Below are 21,267 nucleotides of genomic sequence, written 5' to 3'. Positions count from 1 at the left end.
GTAGTATATATAGATACAGTTTCTGTGTTCCTTGCCGTTGTATTCAACTGGCACCCTTCTTTTTCCTCTGGGGTAGACTTTTTGCCCCGTGTATGTCTTCAATATAATGGACGTGTCCTTCAAGGGTATGTGTGAGAATAGCCGCTCATAATCTCGTCGATTCATGACAGTTAGGGCTGATCCTGTATCCAATTCCATCTTTACTGGGGACCCTGCTATCATGAGGGTGACCCAAATGGTTTGGTGATCCTCCTTTGCGATCACGTTGTGTAACTTTAGACAACTTAGTCTCCTGCTCCCGGAGTCCTTATCACTCTCCTGATCTTCCGAACTACTGTCTGTCAATTTCTTTACTTTTTTGTACTTTTCCTTAGTAGTTCTTGTAGTGTTGGTTTTCTTTCCCGACCTGCAGACTCTTGCTATGTGTCCCATTTTCCCACATTGCCTGCATACTTTGTCCTTAACCCAGCAGTCCTTCTGATCATGGGTTGTTCTGCCGCAGCGATAGCACTTTTCTGCTCCATACGCCATTTCGTTAGCGCTGTATTCCTGTGGTTTCTGTTGTATTTCCGCAGCTCCCCATGCTGCTGCTTCGTAGGATACTGCCACGCTGAAAGCCTGTTCTAGCGTCAGGTCCTTTTGTGAAAATAGTCGTTTCTGGGTTCCTTCACTCTGGAGCCCGCAGACAAACTTATCCCGCAAGGTGTCTGCCAGTCCTGCTCCGAACTGGCAGTGCTTCGATAACTTGCGTAGTTCCGTAAGATAGTCAGCATTGCTCTCATCTTTGTGCTGGTTTCTTTTATGGAACTTGAATCTTTCTGCTATCAGCAGCGGTGTAGGGTTTAGGTGTTCCTGTAAGATATTAACAATCTCTTCAAAACTTTTCTCCATTGGTTTAGGTAATTAAATTCCGCAATAGGCCGTACGTTCTCGCGCCCATCAAATTTAATAATACCGACGCCTTCTTTCCATCGGCCACCTCATTTGCCTTGCAGTACACTTCAATTCTTTCCACATACGTGGTCCAGTCTTCTACCTCGTTGTCGAAAGCAGTGATACTGCCACTCTTCGGCATCTTGAGTGATTTAAAATGGCGCCCCCCGCGCTTTTTCTTCTTCCCCAATGGAATAAAATGGCGCCTCCCGCGCTTTTCCTTCTTCCCCAATGTAATAAAATGGCGCCTCCCGCGCTTTTCCTTCTTCCCCTTGCTGCCACGCTGCTCCTAGCGTTCTACAGGGTAATGGCAGCGACCCACGGCTTCGGCGCGTATCACTTTTCCTTCCCCGCGTTCTATCCTCTCCACGCTGCCCTGTTCTTGAGCACCGACTGCGCCCTGTGCGCTCCACCCTCTCTCTCTCTCTTCCTCCCGACAACGCTGCATGGCCCCTTTGCAGAGCTGCCCGATCGAGCCCGAGCCCGCCGCTGTCCGGAAGGGTCAGCGCACTACCTGCTACCAGCACGACTTGCTGGAACACCTCGACTGGGGAGCCAGGCCCAGCTCTCCACAGCCTCCCCTGCAACTCTCCGATGGATCCCTGGGTGGTTGCCCGCGGTCGACGCCTGCCGTTCTGACTTCGACCTCCAAGAAGCTTCTCTTCAGGGAAAAGATCCCCGTGAGGTGATGCAGTACTGCAGGTGAGTTCGAACCTGCCCGTCACCAGTGTAGTGTCCGAGGATCAATAATACTCAGACTGCAGGAGAACAGTAAAACAGGTATTTACTAAACAGAGAGTAATTCAAGACTGAAATACAGAAGCTTGCTATGGCTTTATATACAGGGGTGGTCACTGCCGGTACTGCAGTATAGAATCAGTTCTTCTCTTAAAGGCACATACACAACAATTGGCTGTAGGCATTGAAGGTGTGTATTAAAGCCAAAATTGTCTCATCTGAGGCCTATTAATGCAGAGTGTCCCTTATTTATTTTGAGAATAACAGGAGATCATTTCTTTCGACCCATACCCCAAGAGAGGAAGAGATGGCCAATTTATTGACATGTCTATTGGAGAATCACAGATCAGGGAAGGAGTCAGTGGGACAGCTCTCCCACTGGTTGGGTATACAGAGAAAAGGGATAAACAAAACATATGGGCAGTTAGCCAGTTTGGTCTGGGGAGGAAGCCTAGCAAAGGGAAACATGCTCATTCCAAGCACCAAGGGAAGCTGATTCTAAAGGCAAACCAGGAAAATGCTAAGCTAAGTAATAGTGTGGCATGTTTTTAAAAATACTTTTCGTGTTCTCGAGAAGGATTCTATGGTTAGTTGAATCAAGATGAGATTTGATTACATTTTTTACTCTGTACATTCACTTGCTTTCTGTAAAATAAAGCAGCTTATTGATTCATATTTGTCCTCGTCTCAATATGTGTTTCAGCCTGCCTTTGGAAAGATTGTAGAAGTCCACGTGTGATTGTAGAAGTGAGGGTACATGTGAAAGATGTGATATCTCATTCAAATCACAAGGGGGTACAACTCTTACACCACTGGATTACACTATCATACAATTATATACAGTCCCCACCACTTATGCCACTTATAGCAGGCTGGCACCTATATCAGGCAAAGAGCACTAACCATTTGCCAGTACCATAGGAGTCAATTACAATGCCGCTGCTGAATACATATTAAGTGTACTGGTTATTTCGGGCAGTTCAATAAGTTCTTCAATAAGTTTGCGCCTTGACCAGCCCCTCTACTGATTTATGCATGTAAAGCGCTAATGGAATGCATACCCTTTAACTGCTGCATTTGTGGAATCGGCCCTTTGTCTTGGTAATTGGATTCCAGCTGAGAGCGAAACAAGTCCCAACAAGTCGTTCCTTCATCAAAGGCATCAAAATAGAGCCGTGAAGGGGAAGAGAGGAACATATAATTGAAACAGGCTGTGAATTCACACCTGCATATTAGCACCTGAATATTGTTTGATTTCAACCTTGAAAAGAATTCCATGTCTGTTGCTGTTGAGAATATGTGGTCTAAATTCAGTCTGTGGAAGGAAGATGGTTGTGGTGGTTGAAGGTCAATCATCACAGCCCCAGTTCCTCAGGGCAGTGTCCTAGGACCAACCATCTTCAGCTGCTTCATCAACGACCTTTCCTCCAACATAAGGTCAGAAATGGGGATGTTCGCTGATGACTGCACAGTGTTCAGCGCCATTCGCAACTCCTCAGATAATGAAGCCGTCCATGCCCACATGCAACAAGACCTGGACGACGTTCAGGCTTAGGCTGATAAGTGGCAGGTAACATTCGCACCACAGAAGTGCCAGGCAATGACTATCTCCAACAAGTGAGAGTCTAACCACCTCCCCTTGACATTCAACGGTATGATCATCGCCGAATCCCCCACCATCAACATCCTGGGGGTCACCATAGACCAGAAACTTAACTGGACCAGCCATATAAATACTGTGGCAACAAGAGCAGGTCAGAGTCTAAGTATTCTGCGGCGAGTGTCTCACCTCCTAACTCCCCAAAGCCTTTCCACCATTTACAAGGCACAAGTAAGGAGTGTGATGGAATACTCTCCACTTGCCTGGATGAGTGCAGCTCCATCAACACTCAAGAAGCTCGACAGCATCCAGGACAAAGCAGCCCACTTGATTGGCACCCCATCCGCCACCTTAAACATTCACTCCCTCCACCACCGGCGTACAGTGGCTGCAGTGTGTACCATCTACAAGATGCACTGCAGCAACTCGCCAAGGCTTCTTCGGCAGCACCTCCCAAACCCGCGACCTCTACCACCTAGAAGGATAAGGGCAGCAGACGCATGGGAACACAACCGCCTCCAAGTTCCCCTCCAAGTCACAAACCATCCTGACTTAAAAGTGTATCGCCGATCCTTCATCGTCGCTGGGTCAAAATCCTGGAACTCCCTCCCTAACAGCACTGTCGGAGTACCTTCACCACATGGACTGCAGCGGTTCAAGAAGGCAGCTCACCACCACCTTCTCAAGGGCAATTAGGGATGGGCAATAAATGCTGGCCTTGCCAGCATTGCCCAGATCCTGAGAACAAATAATTAAAAATAAACCTTAAGCAAGTGTCCCATCTATTAGAGACATGGTAAATGCTATTTGGTTGAGCGTGGTAGGGCTACAATTTTGAATCTTGTTGGCTAAACAATTAAAATTCTGTTTGTAATGGTTATTCAAAACTTTGCAATCTGCCACTCATTCAGGTGTAAATGTGGAAAGGGATAGCTTGCAAAACTGCTCAGAAAATATGGGCAATTTGCCATGATAGTTGTATTGTAACAAACTGTAATATGGTGGGTTATTTAATGTAGTTCTGGAAAATGTTAAGTGCTTTTGGTAAAATCTGCTGATTTATTCAATCGTTACATTGAAATATTGACAAGGTTTGTGATTGGAAATGGAGATTGCTCCAGAAATGCTATAGGCAAAATAAAGGAAAACTAGTTATTTTAGGGCTGAGTTCTAGCACTCATATGACAGTGTAAAGTTAACCCATATGATCGTATGATTGTTGCGTACAACCCGCTGAGAGACTTGTGAATGTCGGGTTTCTGTAGTGGAAGTTTATGCTTTTTCTATTATATTCAATGACTCATGTGAGAACATTTGTTTATGTCATGTTTGCTATTAAGCAACTCATGCAAACTTACCGAGTGATAGATTTCAGCTATAAATTGACTGATGTGATTGTAATTGTGACTAAATACTGGGAAGTCTCTGGCACAGATTATAAAAAGCCTGGTGGGTTCAGCCTAGCAGTATTGCCGCAGAGTTACTGAAGTTTTGAAGCTCTACTTGCCATGTCCCTGAAATGACGGTTATGAAATAATGTCACTCTGTTCTTAAAGCCTTCACACTTACACTTGCCCACAGACTTTCTATGGGCTTTTGCACTGGAACTTACCGTGATTAGGTATCCATTTCAGCATGGCGCCCTCTGGGACCTGTGTGAACAGGGCAAGCAACTGTCTATCTCCTTAACCAATCAGAATGAAGAATCTTTACTGAGGCACGCAGTCTAAACCAGGAAGTGTAAGTTAGAATAGTTAATTCAATGCCAAATCATGTATAGAAAGTAACATAAAGAGAGGGGGAAAGATGGGATCAAGAGAGAGAGATAAAAGAGACAGAAAGAAGAAGTTTAAAAAAAATTATTTAAATGTTTATAATTTTAAAAAATCTCCAACAATAATTAAAATCTGAAGGAATGAGACTCCACACTTGTAAAAGTAAATTTTCAGTGCCAGTGAGGTTGTTTGGCAGTAATTAAGACTTATCACACCTTTAAAAATGTACTTACACTGGAATGGACAAGCCCTAACTTTTTCTGTCATGTTGAGTGGGTGTCTAATGAGCAAGTATCGCAACTTCACATGTTCCATGTGTTTCAATGTCGAGTCTCTTGGCGAGATACTGTTATAGCGAACCAAGGGATATGGGGATAGGGCGGGAAGGTGGAATTGAAGTAGAAGACCAGCCAGGGACCCGGGTTCGAATCCGGCCTCGGGTGACTGTCTGTGTGGAGTTTGCACATTCTCCCCGTGTTTGCGTGGGTTTTCTCCGGGTGCTCCGGTTTCCTCCCACAGTCCAAAGATGTGCGGGTTAGGTTGATTGGCTATGATAAATTGACCCTTAGTGTTAGGGGGATTAAATACGTGGGGTTACGGGGATAGGGTGGGATACGTGTTGGTGTAGGGGTTACGGGGATCGGGTGGGATATGTGTCGGTGCAGGCTCGATGGGCCGAAATGGCCTCTATCTGCACTGTGGGGTTTCTGTGATTCTGTGATTCTGTGATGATCTTATTGAATGGCGGAGCAGGCTCGAAGGGCCAAATAGCCTTTTTATTTATTCATTCACGGGATGTGGACATTGCCAACAATGCCAGCGTTTATTGCCCATCCCTAATTGCCCTTGGAGTGGTGGTGGTGAGCCACCTTCTTGAATACAACTGAGTGGCTTGCTGGGCCATTTCAGAGTCAATCTGTGAGTCATTGCTGTGGGTCTGGAATGACATATAGGCCAGACCAGGTAAGGACGGTAGATTTCCTTCCCTAAAGGACATTAGTGAACCAGATGGGTTTTTATGACATTCGGTAGTTTCATGGTCACCATTACTGATACTAGCTTTTTTTTAAATCCAGGTTTATTGAATTGAATTTAAATTCCCCAGCTGGATTTGAACTCATGTCTCCCCATCATTATTCCCAGCCTCGGGATTACAATCCAGTAACATAACCACTATGCTACCGTACCTACAGTATGCCTACTCCTTCTCCTATTTCTTATGTTCTTATCATTTGGAGGAGCAGGGCAACTCGGACAGCAACTTCCTGATTTCCACGTATAACTGCGCTTGCGTGGTTGCCAGAGGTTGCTGTCCGATTTCTACTTTAATAAGGGTGTGCGCTGATAGCCTCACCGTTATTTTTACCGCAAAATCCCGGCCAATATGTTATTACATCCTGAAGTCCTCGTGTCTGTACTATACATTGTTTAAAGCACAAATTCACAGTTTTTTCAATGTGTTCCAAGTATAAGTTGCTGCTTAGTTAGAATATTATGAAAATTTGAACGAGGGGCCATTGCAATGACAAGATAAACAAAATAGAAAACTCACCAACAAGGATAAGATATATAAATATGTGAATATGGTCGCGATCATTCTTTATTATAGAACAAGTTAGTGATACAGAGAATGTGCTCCATCATTCCTTGCTTGTGTCTGGCATTTTGCCTTATTACACTAGTATAACACCATTTTCCATTTCCTGCCGTGTGTTTTCCACTATCGTGCTGATTGTTGGATGAATTCCTATCATCCATAGCTGGCAGAGTGGAGTTTCCAATTTCTGGCCAAGAATTTGATTCCTGGGAGCACTGGTTGAACCATGTAATTGTTCCTTTATGTCTTTTTGTGTTATGAAAGTAGATTTTCTGATCCACTGCACCAGTTGTGCAGCTACTGAACAGGTGCAAGAAGATGAGAGAATGGATGTTGTACTGTCATGAATGGAAGGGTGCTATTTGCACCCAATTTTCCAAGGTCAGCTCATTATCATAATTTTGCAGAGCTCCTGCTGTAAAATTGGACTCATGCAGGGAGCAAAATATTGTTGCAAGTGGAAAAATCACACTCAAAATGCAAATGTGCGTGAACCTGGAAACTCATCTGGGTCCACCTCTAGTTCACATAGCCAACCAATAATCCCACTCATATCCTGCTGGATTTACACCCACATATGAAAATCGCCTCCATTCTGTCCTGTCTGAAATGGTGGGGTGAAAAATGGCACAAAGGCATATGTTAAATTACTTGGCAACAGCCTAACAAAACAAAAATCTAAAATGATTTAAATATAAGTTTAACACTGATGCTAGGCTCTTTAATGTCCCTGCTGTCTGCTCCTTAGCATCTTGCAATCCTTGATGGCCATTACAAATGGGTGAGGCAAGGAAGCAGGCAGATAAGAACATAGGAAAATAGGAACAGCTCCTTGAGCCTGTCCATCATTCAAGTAGATCATTACTGATTTTTGGATATTAAGGGAATCAAGGGATATGGGGATAGTGCGGTAAAGTGGAGTTGAGGTAGAAGATCAGCCATGATCTTATTGAATGGCGGAGCAGGCTCAAGGGGCCAAATGGCCTACTCCTGCTCCTATTTCTTATGTACCTCAACTTCATTTGCCCGCTTTTATTCCATATCCCATGATGCCCTTACCCAACAAAAATGTACCAATTTCAGTCTTGAATATTTCAATTGACCCAACATCCACAGCCTTTTGGGGAGCGAGTTCCAGATTCCCACTACCTTTTGTGTGAAAAAATGCTTCCTAATTTCACTTCTAAATGTCCAAGCTCTAATTTTAAGATCGTGTCCCCCTTGTTCTGGATTCCCCCACCAGAGGAAATAGTTTCTCTGTATCTATCCTATCAAATCCCTTAATTATTTTAAACACCTCAATTAGATCACCTTCTAACCTCAAGAGAACACAAGCCAAGTTTATGCAACCTGTCCTCATAATTTAACGCTTTAAGCCCTGGCACGAGGCAGAAATGACGGCCATGACCTCATTTTTACCTCTTTTGGATGGAATGGACGGGAGCTTCCTGCGGCTGAAAATGGGCCGGGTGACAGAAATCCAGCATAATGGAACTCTGCCCAATTTTCCAATCAGGACTGTCCAACTTGCACCCATACCTTGTATAGTTGCAGTTGCTGTGAGGTTTCCTTCTATTACCTGACAAAATATAAGTTAATATGTGTGTATTTCCAAGAAGGCGAATGCGTTCATGTTCTTGTCTGCCTAGTGAGGTCTGTGTGCTGTTTTGCAGTAAATACCTTTTGGCATCATGGACACTGAATTTTATGGGTTCCAAAGCTAACAGCTGAAAATATTAATACTGATCCCTAACTATGGTGTCAAGATATCTAATTTCACACTGTGCCTAAGTATTTCAATGAGAGGAAATATATATAGGGGTGATTTAACAAGTCCGTGCTACTGCCGGATTGCCTCACCCATCAGCAGCACAAATCAGAAATTCAGGTGCACTCTGCCCGCAATTTTCAGACCATAATAGTCAGCAGTAAGGGTGCACTTGAAATAAACGTGTCATTGCTTTCCATAAGATACTTCGTTATGTAATGCATAGTTCAGCAGACTTATTTTTAAAAATTCCCTAATGGTCTATGCAGTTTTCTGGGTTTCCAGCCATCTACCTCTATGTAACTGCTTTAAAGGAGGTCAAAACAGTCTTAAGTTATTTTCTTGCAAGTCTATCATTTGTGAAAGATCTGAAAATAGCCCATGGGGGAGAACAACCACCTTAATTGTTGAGAAACGCCTCTGGAGATGAGACAAAAGTGCTACAGTGTAATATAATTGGTTGGCTAGTAGAAAAAAAGAAACACAGACTTGTGCAACATGCAGAGACGCCAGTGGTAGTTCAGCAAGTACAATACAAATAACAAACTACTCTGACCTCTTGGTCTCAAAACATGAAAACATTAACATATCAATTTTGCTGCAGGAAATAATTGAGTGTAGAGCACAGTAGAGTGTCTAATGTTGTCTTTGGAAGCTATATAAACTGCGTATTATAGTCGGGGGCATATTAGTGAGGAAGCGTTTTGTTAATGGAGGCATCAACAATGATTCAAAGATTGTGATATTGCCTGCCAGAGAAGGGGATTGCTGTAGTTGTACATTTATGAAATGTAATAACTGTACGCCTTTTTCAAAAAGCACACAATGAAATGTTTAATGCAGGCTGTGTTCTCACTGATCGTAAGCATGACTGCAGAAGTACCTCTTGGCCGCAGGGAATGCTAACCACACTGTTTGTTAGCACACTATAATGTTTCTGAACTAGATACTCACTGACGGGCCAACTTGGTGATTCTTCTTAGATCTGACCAAATAGGCAGTAAAATCCAATACAATTTGGGGGAAAATGTATGGTTCAGTTAACACAGATGACAGCATCGCTTCACACTTGATTCTGTTATATTCCCCCTGACACTTCTCACCTTGATGAGCGCAAAAAAAACACACCAATAAATATTTTGAATGCTTGAATTCAAAATCCTGCTATAAAATAATCAAGTTCCTGATGATAGTGAGATTCTTTTAACTAGTTTACCAAGAAATCTTACTGGATCAGTGTTCTGCTTGAATCAGAATTTATATAAACTACAGATAAAACAGTTAAAGCAAACCCTTCAACCAATGCCCATTTAATCATTAAACAAAACAAAAGAAGGAACCTGAGAAAACCGTAAGTTTTACACCAGAGTGATTAAACTTCCAAAATATGCTGCTGGCGCCAGCTGAGTTTGACAGTTGATTAAATATATTTAGTGCATTGCACATAAACAAGTCCAATAATCGGATAATATATCTAAAAAAAGATTCAATGTAAACAAAAATGAAAATTGTATAAATGATACGAGAGCTCAGAATTGGAGCCATTTGCATAATCACAGAGAAACATAGAAACAGAAAAATAGGAGCAGGAGGAGGAGTAGGCCATTCGGCCCTTCGAGCCTGCTCCACCATTCAATATGATCATGGCTGATCCTCTATCTCAATACCATATTCCCGCTCTCTCTCCATACCTCTTGATGCCTTTTGTGTCTAGAAATCTATCTCCTTCTTAAATATATTCAGTGACTTGGCCTCCACAGCCTTCTGTGGTAGAGAATTCCACAGGTTCATCACCCTCGGAGTGAAGAAATTATTCCTCATCTCAGTCCTAAATGTCCTACCCCATATCCTGAGACTGTGGCCCCTCATTCTAGACCCCCCAGCCAGGGGAAACATCCTCCCTGCATCCAGTCTGTCTAGCCCTGTCAGAATTTTATACGTTTCAATGAGACCCCCTCTCATTCTTCTACACCTGGTCATCAAATTATAATTTGACAGTTCCTTTAAATTGACATCAGTATTCTGGATACATAATAACAAGAGGGTGGATCCTTTCTCAAATTATGTTGATTTGCTGGCATAACTCGGGTGGATGAGGGCATTTTGGTTCCGATAGTGATCTTCCATTATCAATTCTATTAGACACCGGAAGCACCTGCCCAAAAAGGGGTGAAGGTAACCAAATAAGAAGTGACATCCTACATCACATTTTCCGTTATTGCTTTCATTGCAAGGCTTCAGAAATAGTAACGCTAGCATGTTACTTGTATCTAGCATCATGAGGGCCTGTGGAGGTCTTTGCCCCACCCAGAGAGTGCAAGTGATTGTGGGATGACAGATTTTCACATTACTTTCAACAATTAGCACTGGGTCTAGCAGAGGCCAGACACTTTTCACTGGCCCGGAAGAGAACGCCCCCTTTAAGTTGTTTCAGGTACCAGAATCCTGCACCAGGAATTTTCTTCATCTCCTCATTGTTAGAATGTGTTTTTGTAATAGGACAGCAGCCTCTGTCTATATTATGTCCATGTGCCAAGAACGAGTTCCAGATACGGAGTCACATTTATTAAGAGCTAAATGAACATACATACTCACAGCCAACACACTTACTATAGAAGATCACATGTCACAGTCATTGAGCTCAACTTTCTAGAACTCTTCCTTCTGCTTTATCTTCAAATTTCACATTACAATTTCACCATTTTTATATCTTCCTCACTACATTGGCCCAAAACATGTGGTCTGCTGCACTACTTAGCTGCATGGCCTCCTCCCGCAGCACTGACCTGAGTCTAATGAGGCATGAGGCTCAATATCTGGGGCTCCTCGGACCTTACCATTTGTATTGAATACCCTGCACAGGGTGGGGGGTGCTCCTGATTTTCTGCCCCTCAGTCTCTAGGCATACAGAAACAGTGGTAGAATTAGGCTTAAATGTAAACATGTGTAGCTTGGCCTAGAAAGCAGGCTGCTTCTGACCTCTGTTCAGACACTGCATTGTCAGTTATATTTACAGGCTTTTAGTTTTGGTCTTATGATTATAGAGCTTTATAAGATGGATTCTTTTATAAAATGTATTCCTTTACTAGCTCTCGATCTTGATCTCTGACACTCATGATGGGTTCCCAGGTGCTGCTGGGAACTGTGCAAAGAGTCCATCAAAATGAGTTAAATTAAGCTGACCCCTGGAAATGTATCTGGAGTCAGCATTGCAACTGTCACATGGACCGAACAGGAAAATCCAGGATCTCGTCCCAATAGACGGTGAAAATGGTGCTGGGAGTCCACCCTGAATTAAAGTCTATTCAGAGGGGAAGAGGATATAGAGATAGCAAATAGTGTATTAGAATATATAGCTAGTGTTGGATCTGTGGTTCAGTGGATATGCTATTATTAAATAATCACACGGATGCTGTACATTAACAATAAACAGGTCTTTACTGGAGGAGGGTAGTCTCTAGACTGGGGGTACAGAGGCATGCACAAAGCTTATATACCGGTGTTGTCACTGCCGGTACTACAGGATACAGGAGCTGTAAAAGTAGTTCTGACTTAAAGGCACATACACTACAATTCCTCCCCTTTTAGATTAGTAATACCCCTAATATTCAAATAACAATTAACATTTCAACATGTACATTAAACAACAAAAGTCCATTTATAGATTCAGTCTTTGGGGCGGCTTCCTGACCCTTTCGGGATAGCGCCTTTCCGAAGGTTCTTGTTCTTGGTGCAGAGGCGATTCTGACCCCTTTTCATCGGGTAGTTCATCGGGTTCCACTGCTACTGGGTCTGAAGTAGATGCTACCGGTATGTCAGGTTCATCCCCAGGTACTCGAGACATGGGGTTGATGCGTTCCTGTGACGCTAAGACCTGGTCGACGTGGCGTCTCACAATGTTCTCCCCGACATCCACTGTGTACATTAATGGCCGCAGCCTTGTACATATCGTTCCGGGTTGCCATTTCTCTGTTCGATAGTCACGGGCCAAGACTGGTTGCCCTACATTGAAGCTCCTTGTCGGCTTCTCATTGATGTGCTGGAATTGTTTGTCCTCAACATTTCTTCGCACATTTGGTCTGAGCAAGTCCAGACGAGATCTCAACCTTCGGTTAAAGAACATCATGGCCGGGGTCTGGTTGGTAACTGCATGTGTCGCGTTTCGGTAGGCTAATAAGAAATTGTCCATCTTATGCTGTAGTGGAATTTCATCGTCTCACATGGCCTTTATCGCCTTCTTAAAGGTTTGTATGAACCTCTCAGCCAATCCATTTGTGGCTGGATGATACGGGGCGGGTGTGTAATGCCTTACCCCATTCCTTTTCATAAATTTTTGGAACTTGTCGGACACAAACTGTGGTCCATTATCAGAGCAAATCTGCTCTGGCAAACCGTTTCTGGCAAATATGGTCCGTAGGACTGCAATCGTTTTCTCTGTAGTGGTTGAAGATATTTTTATCACCTCAGGCCACTTTGAATGAGCATCCACTGCTATTAAGAACATTGAGTCCATGAATGGACCAGCGAAATCAATATGCACCCGTTGCCATGGAGAGGAGGGCCACTCCCATGGGTGTAGAGGGGCATGTGGCGGTGCATTTTGGACCTTCTGGCATCCTAAGCAGCTCTTAGTTAGGTCTTCGATTTGTTGATCGATTCCCGGCCACCACACATAAGCCCCAGCAAGGCTTTTCATTTTCACTCCCCCCAGATGACCTTCATGTAGCTCATTTAGCACTCTCTCCCTTAACTTGGGTGGAATCACCACTCAGGATCCACACATCACTGTCCCCTGGCATACTGACAGCTGTTCTCTTCTGGATGAGAATGCTGGCAACAGTGAGTCGCCATGTGTTGGCCATCCCCTCACCACCAATTCATATACCCGCGACAGCGTCGGATCATTTCGGGTCTCCTTCTCTATATCCGCGTTTGTTACTGGCAATCGTTCAATTATTGACGAATAAAATATCTCGATAGGGTCCACTGCTGGTGCTTCCTCCACAGTAGGCAGTGGCAGGCGCGATAGCCCATCAGCGTTCCCATGCTGTTTCATGCCTTTATATTCTATTTCATATTGATTCACCCCTAGAAACAGGGACCATCTTTGTAACCGCTGTGCAGTCATCACTGGAACGCCCTTCTTAGGATTAAAGATGGAGACAAGTGGTTGGTGGTCAGTCAGCAAGGTGAACTTCTGCCCATGCAGATAGTGGTTGAATTTTTTTACTCCCCATACTAGGCTGAGGGCCTCCCTGTCAATCTGGGCGTAGTTGCGCTCGGCTGAGGTTAGTGACCGAGACGCAAAGGCTACTGGCCTCTCCAACCCGTCTGGCAATTTGTGCGACAGCACCGCTCCAATACCATAGGGTGATGCATCACATGCCAAACGAATTGGTAGCGCTGGGTTGAAATGGGCCAACACCTCTTTTGATGTGATCAATACTTTACACTTCTGGAAAGCTCGTCTACGTTCATCATCCCACTTCCATGGTACCCCTGTTTGCAGTAGGGTGTTCAGTGGGTGTAATACCGTAGACAAATTTGGTAAGAACTTGTGGTAGTAGTTTACCAGCCCGAGGAACGACCTCAGTTGTGACACATTTTCCGGTGCTGGAGCCTTGACTACTGCCTCAATCTTGTCAGGAGACTTATGTAACCCCTCTTCATCGATGACGTGGCCACAATACGAGATCTGTTTCTGGAAAAACTCGCACTTCTGGCGATCAGCTCGTAGCCCATACTCCTTTAATCTGGTGAGCACCTTCTCCAAGTTGGCGAGGTGATCACCGTCATTTTCGCCCGTGACCAAGATGTCGTCCAAATAACACTGGGTCCCTGGAATCCCTTGCAGGACCTGATCCATCGCCCTTTGCCAGATAGCCGGAGCCGAGGCTACTCCAAACACTAGCCGGTTGTATTGATAGAGACCTTTATGAGTGTTGATCGTAAGGTATTGTTTCGAAGCTTCTTCTACCTCCATTTGCAAGTACGCCTGGGCTAGATCAATTTTGGTGAAGCGTTTACCTCCGGATAGCGAGGTGAAAATATCCTCAATTCGTGGAAGCAGATATTGTACCGTGTGAAGGACTGGGTTCACTGTCACCTTAAAATCCCCACAGATGCGGACCTTCTTTGGTTCCCCAGGTTTATTACTCAACGATCTCTTCATTACAGGAATGATGGGTGTAGCCCACTCGCTCCAGTCCACTTTGGACAGTACTCCTGAACGTTCCAACCCTTCCAGCTCTGCTTCAACAGCTGGCCTGATCGCATAAGGCACTGGTCTGGCCTTCAGAAACTTTGTGCTTGCATTTTCCTCTATTTTAATCATTGCTGTTGTTCCTTTTAGTGTTCCTAGTCCCTCCTGGAACACTTCTTTTGTGTCAGTTAGCATTTTTGACAGTCGTCCAGGTGTGACGTCGTCATCCTTTTTGGCCTCAACCTTCAGTGCCTGTATGGAATGCCAATCTAATTGTATCTTCCGGATCCATTCACGTCTTAGCAGTGGTGGTCCTCCATCTGGCAATACATATATATCCATTTTAGGTATTTCCTGGCCTTTATATGTCACTTTCACCCTTATTTTTCCTTTGGGGTAGACTTTTTGCCCCGTATACGTCTTCAAGACAATCTCTGTAGCTTTCAAGGGTATGTGTGAAAATAGCCGCTTGTAGTCTCTTTCATTTATGACTGTTAGAGCTGACCCTGTGTCCAATTCCATTTTCACTTGGACTCCGTCTATCTTGAGTGTAACCCAGATAGACTGGTGATCCTCCATTTCTGTTACCTTATGTAGTTTCAGACAACCCAGCTCCTTGCTTCCGGAGTCTGTGTCACTTTTCTGTTCATCTGAACCACTGTCCATCACCTGGTGTACCTTTTTGTACTTCTCCTGTGGAGATTTCTTACTGTTGGTTTTCTTCCCAGACCTGCAGACTCTTGCTATGTGTCCTGCTTTCCCACACTGTCTGCACACTTGGTCCTTGAACCAACAATCTTTCTGGTCATGTGTTGTTCCGCCGCAGCGATAGCACTTCCCTGTTTCATAGGACATTTCATTGGTGCCATATTCTTGCGGTCTCCGTTGTATCTCTGCAGCGCCCCTTGTGGCTGCTTCGTGTGATACTGCCATACTGAAAGCTTTGTCCAGCGTAAGATCCTTTTCTGATAGAAGCCATTTCTGAGTTCCTTCACTTTGTAGCCCACACACAAACTTGTCCCTTAACGTATCTGCTAGTCCCGCTCCAAACTGGCAGTGTTTCGATAGCTTGCGCAGTTCCGTTAGGTACTCAGCATTGCTTTTGTCTTTGTGTTGGTTCCTTTTATGGAACTTAAATCGTTCTGCTATCAGCAGCGGTGTGGGGTTTAAGTGGTCCTGTCGGATTTCTACTATGCTTTCAAAATTCTTGTTTACCGGCTTCTCTGGGGTTATTAGATTTCGCAGTAACCCATAAGTTTTTGCACCCATGGAATTTAACAGAACCAGTGCTTTATTAGCATCTGGCACTTCATTCGCCCTGCAGTACACCTCAATACGTTCCACATATGTCGCCCAATCTTCGACTTCATTGTCGAACGTAGAGATACTGCCACTCTTCGGCATCCTTGGGTGTGAGTTAACTGTCACAAATGGCGCCTCCCGCGCTTCCCCTTCTTCTCCGCCTGCACAAAATGGCATCTCCCGCGCTTTCCTTCCTTCCCGCGTTCGCCCTTCTTCTCCGCTGCGGCTTCTAAAAATGGCGCCTCCCGCGCTCTTCCTTCTTCTCCGCGGCTCAATGGCGTCTCCCCTTTCTTCACCCCACGGACCCTGTTCAGCCCGTGAGCCCTGGCTGTGCTCTGCGCGTTCTTCTTTTTATATTTTTCGACGCCGCTCAGTCTAGAACCCGGCTGTTTCTTTACCCTCTCTCTCTCCGGTTTGCTTTCTTTTTCTCGACGCCGCTCGGTGTTCAACCCCCGGCTGCGCCCTGTGCTCTTCACCCTCTGTCTTACCCCGTCGACGCTGCTCGGCTTTCTCTCCGCCGTCGGTCGGCTCCAGCCGCCGCTGCTCGGGAAGGGTCTGCGCTGGACCTGTCGTCGGTCGCTTACTGCTCGTCGTGGCTGGGGAACCAAGCCCGGCTCTCCACAGCCTCCCCTGTGAAGTTCAATCTCTGCCTGACTGCTGGGCGGTTGCTCGTGGTCAACGCCCATGTTCCTGGCCTCGACTATTTATTTATTTTATTTTTTTATGTTGCAGGTAGATTCAAATCGACACTCGTCGCCACTGTTGGAGCCGTGGTTCAGTGGATATGCTATTATTAAATAATCACACAGATGCTGTACATTAACAATAAACAGGTCTTTACTGGAGGAGGGTAGTTTCTAGACTGGGGGTACAGAGGCATGCGCAAAGCTTATATACCGGCGTGGTCACTGCCGGTACTACAGTATACAGGAGCTGTAAAAGTAGTTCTGACTTAAAGGCACATACACTACAGCTAGGATGATTCCATGCAGAACGGAGAACACCATAGTGTTGCTGTACAAGACCTTTGTTAGGCCCCATCAGGAATACTGGGGTAGAAATTGAAACTGAGCCCCTTCTGTCCTCTCAGGTGGATGTAAAATATCCTATGGCACTATTTAAAAAAGAGCTGGTGAGTTCTTCTGATGTCCTGGTCAACGTTGAAGTGTTGTGCATAAATTAGGGAATTTTGCACAATAGAATTGTATAAGAAGTGGTTTGGCATCTTTGAATTTGATCCTTGGATCAAGTTTTTAATAAGAGCAAACTGAATTTAAAAACAGGTTGCTGGAGCTGTTGTCCCACTTTCTGATTACATATTGGCATTGTGTGCCCCATGAGCCATCTTTCTTCTGTTAAGTGCTTCTTAGACCAGTTCCAGGCTTTCTATCCACTCAGCATGGTCTCTGGATACCTTACTAATGGGCTCAAGACTATACTGCGCATAACCTTGTTCTCAAAATTTGCATCACCTCGTTATCCTGGTATCCAAACTGTCCCTCAGATTACGCCAGACTGATCTACCATTTACTCTATTCTGGCTTGTAAAGATAATGTTCTCCTTCCTTCACAATTCCTTCACAATTTAATCTTCATGCTTGGTTTAAGTGTTAAGCAACCAGTTTATATCTGTGTGATTAAATAAGTGATAGAGTAGGTTGTACATGGTTTGTGCAAGGAGTGGGTTTGATAAGTCAAGTAGCCTTTTCTTGCTCCATACATTCTTATTTTCTTATATCTTCATGATGATGTCATCACATAATATCTGTCATGCACATTATGAACTTTTGGAAGCTTTTTCCTAATAGTTTCACCTAAATACATCATTAATCTCCTGTACTCATAGAACAATAGAAATGTCAGCACACATGGGGGCCATTTGGCTCATTATGCTAGCACAAGTTCCACCTTGGAGCTAGCTACCCTAATCCTATTTCCTTTATCTTTCTCTGGGCCAGTGCTTGCTGCACATTGGATCTATTTACTCTTAATTCCATTTCTCTTCTCTTTCCCCAGATCATTTAATAATTTTCTTCATCGACTATTCTAAATGCCTCTTAAATGTAACTAATTCGGCTTCAGTAGCCTCTTGTGGTAATGTATTACATATTCTAATAACCCGTTGTACCAAGAAATAAGAAATAAGAACTCACTGTTTTTAAGGAATTTGGTTTGAAAGCGAAGTCATATTTGTTCTTGGTGGTTTGCCCACTGCCACTTGATGATTTATCAGTAAATCACAATTCAAGTTCTCTGTTTATTTGCAGGAAGTCATTGACATATGAGAGATGCTCAATTTAAATTCAGAAACTGTGTGTTTTGGAAAATAGCCAAGAAAATGATTATGTTGACTGCGAACGTAATATGCTTAAAACCTGGAGAAGTAAAATAATGCACTATGATAGCTTGCATCTTTATAATAAGAAAGCAGATATGAAATGTAGCTCGTATCTAAGTTGTAGCAGCATCATTTTTTTAGAATGTGGTTTAAAGTTAAATGACGGACTATATAATGGCGAAATTACAATTGCTAACCAAATGGGCCCAAAGATAATTAAAGTAGTAGCCTAACTTACCTTACTATATGCACAGAGAATTTCACACAGGAAGCAAAGCTAATACCTTCTACCAGAATTAACTATAATCAACCAGTTGTAACGTGACTAGTCACTATAAGACATGCCATGATAAAAGTGGTTGCAGTAGAGTTTCAACACTGATATATTATCAGAGGCTCTAATGGGTCACTCATTTACATAGGATACCAGAACAAGGACTAGCCAAGCATGATAATAAGGTGAAAAACAAATGCTGGGAGACTACAGAACCAACAAAATTTACTCCAATTTTTAAAGTGTAAAATATGTGTAATCCTCCTTGTTAATGTGTTACAATGAAGCAAAATAAAGTGTGTATTTTACAGCCAATAAATGCAGTGCAAGGCCTGATCGCTAGAATCCATAATAGTCAAGTTAATCTATATGCAATAATTTTAAACGCTGAACTGAGCTTGCACTGTTCTGTTGGCAAACTTTGCAGAGTGGAGAATATTTTGTTCATGAAAAAGATGTTGATTATTCCAACTTTACTTACATTTTGTCTTTTTATCCTGTTGGGTTTTACAGGCTGATTTTAACAAGCTCCAAGTATACCCCACCCTCACACAACTGTCAGTTATAATGCTATGGGCCAAACTTAATTTGCATATTTCATATTGACAGTTACAAAACCAGTGAAAGCCTTTCTTAGTGTTAATGTCTATGGTTTTACTTGGTGGTACAGATAAATGTTTTAATCACTATGGCCTTGAATTTGCGGTCGGTATGAGGGGGTACTGTCAGAGAACGCCGTCATATTGCTTTTGAAGCGGATCGCAACTTTGGGATTTGGCGCAAACGCATGCGGATATCCCGAAGTTGCGGTCTGTCAATGACCAGCTCCGAAACTGGCTGCGCTGTGCTCCCATGCACCCCCCCCCCACCCCGGCCACAGAGCCAGCAATCAGTGAAATCTTGTAAATCATTGATACTGACGAAAAATTTGACTCTTCCGCAGTAATTACGCTGTTAAATTCCCACTAAAAGTTAGACCCAAAGGGATTAGGTGTGACTGGGATTTTAACAGCGTATTGACCGCCAAACAAATGTTAAGGGCCTGGAAAACTAATTTTAATTTTGTGCAGTGTGAAATTTGTCCATTTTAATAAAAATTAACATTTTAAAGAAACTTTTCAAAGAAATATTTTTAATTTTTTTTTAAAGTTTGTGCATCTTTATTTGAGGTTTGCCTTTTCCCCATGTGAGAGCCCCAATCTTTCTTTTGCTCTCTCTAACTATTTTAGAAAGTTAGAGTTTTAAGAGCTAACTCACTTCCTTGTTCACTGTGAGAATTCTGCCTTTTGATTGGCTGCTTATACAGCCTGTTGACGTCACAACACTTTGCACAAGGGGATCCGCATTAAGTTCCGTTGAATTGAATTCAAGGTCGGAAAACCCGAAGTTCTCGACACAGGGATTGCGAGCGCACTGTGCAGAGCGTACTTCGGGGTCAGCAGCGAACACCTTTGCTGCTGCTGACCTCAAATTCAGGGCCAATATAAATATTTCAATCTCTTTCTGTTTTTCTTTTGCTTGCGTGCAGGAATGGCTTCACATAATGATAAGTATCTATGCATTCTTACCAACATCTCAACTCCAATTTACATTTTAAAAGAAACAGCACAAAAAGCATTTGGAACTCAGCCTTTATTGGGACAATTTGTGAAAGATTGTATAATCCTTGTGCAGTGGGATATTAACAGCAATGCCAGCCAGATGCCAGTGTTCCAGAATAGCTGTTTTTAAATTTATTTGGCAGTGCTTTGGGGATCGATATAACATTGTTTTTGTTGCCCTGCCACCCATCTGCCAGAGTGAGGCTTTGCTTATTTGGAAATGCTGTTAAATAACATTAGCGCTGTGGGTCATTTATGTACAAGACACCAATAACAACATTTTGTCCTGTCTCTGTTTAAGGCTATTGGATCTTGGCTCTAACTTTTAAATCTTATATTTTATGCTCTATTCAGTGTGTTCAATATAACTTGCACAATGGTCAGCAACCAAGGATCATTTTCTATGTGGGTAAAATATAATTCTTACATTTATTCCAGCAGTATCATTCCAGACCATTCTTGGTTCTGTACACTTGTACAGCTTTAGTTTTTAACTTCAAGATTAGAAATTCACCTAAACTTATTTTGTGGCTGTGTTTCTACAGAAGTTCCTCCCTAAATTAATGTCAAACAGAATTCAATGCTATCCTAGCCATTATTTAACATTAACACTGGAACATATTTATTTATTTTGCAGGCATTGGCTTTCAAAATCTTTTCAACTTAACAATATACAAAATTAAAAATACTGTTGTTTAATAAATAAAAACAGAAAATGATGGAAATACTCAACAGGTCAGGCAGCATTTGCGGAGTGAGAAACAGAGTTAACGGCCCGCATTTTCCGACCCCCACGGGTGTTTACGAGCTGTGTACACACCTGTAGGAGCCTCGCAAGTGCCGGTTTCAGATATGCGAAGCACATGCGCTGAAAACCGGCACTTCCGATCTGTCAAGAATCCTCTTGACAGATCATCCGTCTGACCTGGAGAAAGGCCTCTGCGGGTGGAGAGTTCCGCTTTCTGCACAACCTCTGCCTGCTGAAAACCCTTAGAAATCTTACGCCTGGTAAAAGCGTAAGGCCTGCTTTTACCAGCATAAGAGTTTAAAAAAGTAAAAACATAATTTTTTTTCACTCATTTATAATTTTAAAATACTTTTAAAAAAGGCAAGTTTATTTTTAGCCCTGTAAAAAACTT

Source organism: Somniosus microcephalus, chromosome 6 (genome assembly GCF_052327205.1).
Source record: "Somniosus microcephalus isolate GS21.2 chromosome 6, FLI_Smic_1.0, whole genome shotgun sequence".
NCBI classification, from domain to species: Eukaryota; Metazoa; Chordata; class Chondrichthyes; order Squaliformes; family Somniosidae; genus Somniosus; species Somniosus microcephalus.
This window is presented reverse-complemented; position numbering follows the sequence as displayed.